Genomic DNA, 6000 nt, shown 5'->3' on the forward strand with positions numbered 1-6000 from the left:
TCCCATCACAAGATGCAGTGATTTGCCTGAGGAAGATTTCACCAAGGCCATCAGCTAATATCAACCTAATTCTTGGATCTAAATTCCATATGTATCTTCTTCTCATAGTCTAGACATTTAAACACATAAATACTCTTGCAGAGTCATCGTAAATAGAAAAATGTAAGAGTCCAGTAGTCCCTTAAATACTAACAAAATTTATGGTACGGTATGAGTGTTTGTCAGTCACTGCTCACTTCTTCAGCCACATGTGATCCAACTGGTAAGGATAAAAGAATCAACTGATGTTGTTTTGCACAGTCTAAAACATTTATGCCCTTGCTAAATTCAACATACATAACCAATTCCAGTACATGCTTATAGAGACCTAAATCAATTTAATTTAAGTACCTAAGCCCATATTATAAACCTATTATAGCAAATATAAGTGTTTTCTTCTTTAAAATGTCTGTCACATTTGTATTAAACAGCTACATTTCATTCTAGAAGTAAATCATATGTGTTCAGTAACACATGTGCAGAAATTCTACATGAGAAAAAACTTAAGTTATGCATAAAACAAACAGAACTCTCTATCATTCTCATAAGTGCAATTTCCATGCATTCAAAAATAGCCCAATGTATACATATCACTAAGAACATACTATTTTTAGAAAGTTACAAGTGTCAATTTGATCAAGTTCCATAGAGGGATGTCCTAGAAGAGGAACAAACACTTTATACAAGGGGCCCTGCAAATCATTCCCAACATCACTATTTACTATTCAACACTCAATCCTTAACAAATATACGCATGCATTTATACGTCAGTTACGAAGCCCAAGATTCAGTCATGCGGTATGTTAACCTAAACTGGGCTCCCTTCGGTACAGTGCAGCTTTACAAGACAAAAGCAAATACGCTTTTATTTCAGTAGCGGCTTCATTCCCTCGGCGAACCTCATGATATTTGTGAGCGATTTAAAAGGCCACTATTAAAAACAAGAAGCATTTCCTGATTTTAAAAGGTCCTTCACCTTCAATCCTAAATACTGATAGGCAGCTTTATGATCAATTCGGTCTTTAAACAAGAAAGTTTATTGGAGCCCATACTGGAAGACAAAGGAGTCGTTGACGCTGCGCACACGAACTCACCCCCCTCGGGCTCCGCATTAGTTAATCCAGAATTAACTGCCAGCTCCTCGTTCCGTGGCCACTGTCATTACTGGATTAGAAGTCCCCGTTTCACCCCTAAGCTTGGATGGTACAGGAGAGGTGTGGAAGAAAGGAGACAAGCACCCTCTCTCGTCACCCAGATCCCTCTACCAAGCCGGAGGGGTGACTAATCCGTTTTAAAGCCTCCTGAGGACACCACACCCTGAGGGTCAAGCGCCCTTCCCTTCCCCAGCCACGCTTACCCACCCCTCTGCGGAACGGCGGCTGCTGCTGCTGCTGCCGCCCAGAGCTCCTCCCGCCAGGCTTCGGCAAAACCAGAGCCGGAGGAGTGAGTGCTTTCAAGAGGCCTCCCCACGCCAGGCCTGGTAGTGAGCTCCAGCCCGCAAGGCCCGGGCCCGCCTCAGGTGTTGGTACCTTCGCTCCGTTGGGGGGAGACGGCAAGGCTGGCCGGGCGGGCAGAGGCGTCTGGCTCTCCGTCGGGGCCTTGCCCGGCGCTGCTCTCCCCTGGCTCCGTTCGGCGCTGCCTGCGGCTCGCTGTCGGCCTGGCTGGCCCCTCCCCCGCCCCGCGGTCCTGGCTGCGCAGCGGCCCCTTCGCTTCCTTTCCTTTCCCTTCACTTCTCTTCCCTTCCCAGCCCGGCGGCGGATACTAGCGACCGACGAGCGGCGACAGCGGCGGAGGAGGAGGAAGAGGAGGGAACTCGCGCCCGACGGGCTTGCGGGCGCTCTGCTGCCCCCTGCGGCATGGCGGGATCTACACGATCGCAGCGTCTCTGGCCTTGGACACCGCCCTTCACAGCCTGCTGCGCCTGGCTCTCTTGGGGCCAAAGGGCAGCTCGCTCTGGTAACGGTCACGGAAGGCAAGGGCAGAGCCTGTTGCCGAGTTCTTTTAGTGATCGTGGAGCAAAACGGGATGGACTAAGATCGGGCAATTCACCCCTTATGAGCCTACTATTTCACACAGAACTGTTGTGAAAAGCAAATGTACTGTGGCCAAACTTCCTTCCTTGTACAAAGTGTCAGCGGCCTAACCAGCCCGCAATTAGTACTCTAAAGCCCTGCTCACACAGTGTTGAGTCAGTGTTAAACTGACCCAGTTCTGTTCCGAATATCTTTGTTACAGATATTATCGATCAGACTGCCATGCTGCAATTCGAATCACTCCGTGGTGAAACCGTCTTCTGCCGTCCAAACGATGGCACCATGCAGTTATTTTTTTCTCTTTTCATGCACATGATGTGCACATGTGCATAGGTTAAAACATTATGTGGTTATGCGGTTATGTGCATATCGCTAAAAAAATGGTGACCGTAAACTGGATGTCTGAAGATCCTTTTGCTCCAGGACAGCCTTCAGACATCCAGAAGTTGGTCGAGAACTATCCAGACGGGGAAACTACGAGGTAAAACCAGAGAACTCAAAAAACACCGCAAAGAAGCAGGTAACAAAGCAATCTGGTTCCGAGAAGGATTTTTTTTTGGGGGGGGGGGGGGCTACTACGAGTTAATACCGAGAGGCAGATATTGCTGTCTGATCAGCCACTTTTAATCCGGTATGAAACAGCAGCGACAACTGATTATACTGTGCATCTGAACAGCCCCTAAGTCTTGTAACACAGAAAGCCCTAATACAGCATACATGTTGGAGAAGGGCAGGATAAAAACAAAATAGCATAGCTTTTGCTGGGTGTAGGAATTATAGGGAGCTGAGACGTAGACATCTCATCTGGGTTCCAAGAAGTTTGATCCTCTGCAGATAAGGTTGCCAGCCTCTAGGTGGGTCCTGGAGATCTGCTTTTACAACCTCTCCAACCAGCAGAGATCAGCCCCCCAGGAGAAAAATGGCTGCTTTGAAAGGTGGACTCTATATACCATGCTGAGGCCCCTTCCTTCCCCAAACCCCACCCTCTGCCAAATCCACCCCCAAAGTCTCTAGGTATTTTCCAACTATGACCTGGCAACCCCATCTGCAGATGATAAACAATGCTGTTACTCTCAGGTAAGTAGGGATACAATTCCAGAACAGAGATCTAATCTTGTTGAGAGGAAGGTGTATAGTTCAGTGTCAAAGCATCTCTGCCTTACATGCAGGAGATTCCTGGTTCAATATCCTGTTAACAGGATCAGGTACTAGGTGATACAAAAGACAGCACCCTCAGACCACAGATTGCTAATCAGAGTAGAAAATACTGATCTTGATAGACCAATAGTCTGCTCCAATGAAGGGCAGTGGTTTGACCACTGGTTGGCTGTATAAATTATAATTTTTCAGCAATATTTCTGTTTATTTTGCAAAATTTATATGCCACCTTCCCTCATAAGGCCACCAAAGTGGCTAACAATTAAAAACACCCAATAATAAAATCACATCTTAGATTATTAAAACTGATTTTAAAAACATTAAAACAAAACCAGAGCTAAAATACATACAAAAACAGAAAGAAGAGATAGTTGAGGGAATGCCAAATGAAACCAAATCTTCATTTGCTGGTAGAAGATGGCAGCAGAAGGGGACTGATGAGTCTGCCTGAAGACAGTTCTAGAGGTTTGGTGCCACAACTGAGAAGAGTCTCTCCCAGGTTGCCAGTGGCCTAATTTCAGAAGGCACGTCCTGTCCCTAAAGAAAGTCTTGGAAAATGACAACAGTGGTTGGGTAGGTTTATAAGGGAGTAGGCAGTCTTTCAGGTATGTTGATCCCAAACCATACAGGGCTTTAAAGGTCAGCACCTTGAATTGTGCTCAGTAATAGATTGGGAGCCTGTGTAGATGGTCCAAGACTGGAGTGATGTGGTCCCTACAACCCACTCCAGTCAACATCCGGGCTGCATCACAATAAAGCTAATCTAGATGTAATGTGTGCATGCACCACAATAACAAGATTTTTTTTCTGGTCAGGAGAGGGTCCAAGAAAACTTCCAGACTGTGAAGCTGTTTCTTCAAGGGGAGTGCAATTCCATCCAGAATGGGTGACATTTTAAATCTGAGATCAGGCCTTCTGTACCAGTAGCACTTCTGTCTTGCCAGGATTAAGATTCAGTTTATTAGCCTGCACCAACTCCAAAACTGCTTCTAGGCACCAGTTCAGACTTTCTATAGCCTCCAGTTGAAAGCCTGAACCATGAGTTAGAGTTGATGAGCATCTACATACTGGTGACAGCCCAGCCCAAACCTCCAGATGACCTCACCCAGCAGTTTCTGATGGGTGTTAAAGAGCACAGGAGACAAGATGAAACCTTGTGGGACCTAGGGTTTTGAGGTTCCCCCTGGCCACCAGTGGAGGATTGGGGGCGTAGGGTTGCCAGGTTGAGGTTGGGAAACACCTGGAGATTTGGGGATGAAGCCTGGAGAGGATAGGGACCCCAGTGGGGTACAGTGCCATAGAGCCACCCTTCAAAGCAGCCATTCTCCAGGGGAAATGATCTCTGTAGTCTAGGGATGAGTTGTAATTCTGGGGGCTCCCCAGATCCCACCTGGAGGTTGGCATCCCTAGCTGGGGCTCCACAGGTTGGAGGCAAAGAGATTGAGCAGCAGCCCCCAGGACTACCTTATGAAATTTACTCTCCAGGTAGGACTGTAACTACTGTAAAATGGTACCTTGCAAACTGGGGTTGCAAGGGAAATACCTGGAGATTTGGGGGGAGGAGCCTGGAGAGGGTGGGATTTAGGGATGGGTAGGGTTGCCAAGTCCAATTCAAGAAATATCAGGGGATTTTGGGGGTGGAGCCAGGAAACTGGGGTGGAGCCAGGAGAAAGGTTGTGACAAGCATAACTGAACCCCAAAGGGAGTTCTGGCCATCACATTTAAAGGGACTGCACACCTTTTAAATGCCTTCACTCCCCTGGAAATAATGAAGGATAGGGGCACCTAATTCTGGCGCTCATAGAACCGGACCCTTCAGTCCAATCTTTTTGAAACATTGAAAGTCTTTTGAGGAGAGGTGTTGAATCCTGTGCTGCAAATTTGGTGCCTTTACCTAAAAAACCAGGCCCCCCAGAGCCCCAGATACCTACGGATCAATTCTCCATTATTCTCTATGGGAATCAGTCTCCATAGGGAATAATGGAGTGCCCAGCAGACCTTTTCCTCCCCCCCCCCTGCTTTCTGATGACCCGGAAGCAAAAGGAGGACCTTCAAACCAGGGATCCCCTGCCCCCACCTGGGGATTGGCAACTGTAGGGAGGGGAGAGACCTCAACAGGTACAATGCTATAGAGTTCACTCTCCAAAGCAGCCATTTTCTCTAGGGCAGTAGTGGCCATGCTGGCTGGGGCTGATGGGAGTTGTAGGCAAAAAACATCTGGAGAGCTACCCCTACTCTAGGGAAACTGATCTCTGCAGTCTGGTGATCAATTGGAATAGCAGGAGATCTCCAGGCCCCACCTGGAGGTTGTAACCCTAATTCTAACTGGTTGTAAAAAGTCACTGAGATGTCCAAAAGAATCAACTGAGTAGCATTCCCTCTGTTGATCTTCCAGTATAGGTTATCCACAATGCAGGTGACCAGTGCTATTCAATCTCATAACTTAGGCCTAGAAAGGAGTTTATTGCACCTTTAAGACCAACTTAGTTTTATTCAGAACATAAGCTTTCGTGTGCTAAGCACACTTCATCAGACGAGGAATCTGGCACACTCGTCTGATGAAGTGTGCTTAGCACACGAAAGCTTACGTTCTGAATAAAACTAAGTTGGCCTTAAGGGTGCAATCGACTCCTATTTTGTTCTACTTCAGACCAACGCGGCTGCTTACTTGGATCTTTTGACCTAGAAACAGATTGGAAAGGATCTCCTTCATCCAGGAAAGCTTGATTTATCCAGCCACTATCCATTTAATCACTTTTCTTAAGAATGG

The 6000-nt window shown here is 47.0% G+C and overlaps 1 protein-coding gene across 2 annotated transcripts in view; it reads right to left on the reverse strand.

Moving 5' to 3' along the window:
• CAB39 (calcium binding protein 39) overlaps positions 1 to 1802 on the reverse strand; it is a 99273-nt gene extending 97471 nt beyond the window's left edge. Inside the window, exon 1 of one of the 2 annotated variants that reach the window (XM_060242158.1) lies at positions 1569 to 1802. The gene's annotated coding sequence lies outside the window, so the exon portion shown is untranslated. Of the gene's footprint in view, positions 1 to 1133; positions 1307 to 1568 lie in introns of those variants that run through there. The other variant, XM_060242159.1, reaches the window with a different exon arrangement.
• Positions 1803 to 6000: the final 4198 nt, after the last annotated feature.

This window comes from Heteronotia binoei, chromosome 6 (genome assembly GCF_032191835.1).
Source record: "Heteronotia binoei isolate CCM8104 ecotype False Entrance Well chromosome 6, APGP_CSIRO_Hbin_v1, whole genome shotgun sequence".
In the NCBI taxonomy this organism is placed as follows: domain Eukaryota; kingdom Metazoa; phylum Chordata; class Lepidosauria; order Squamata; family Gekkonidae; genus Heteronotia; species Heteronotia binoei.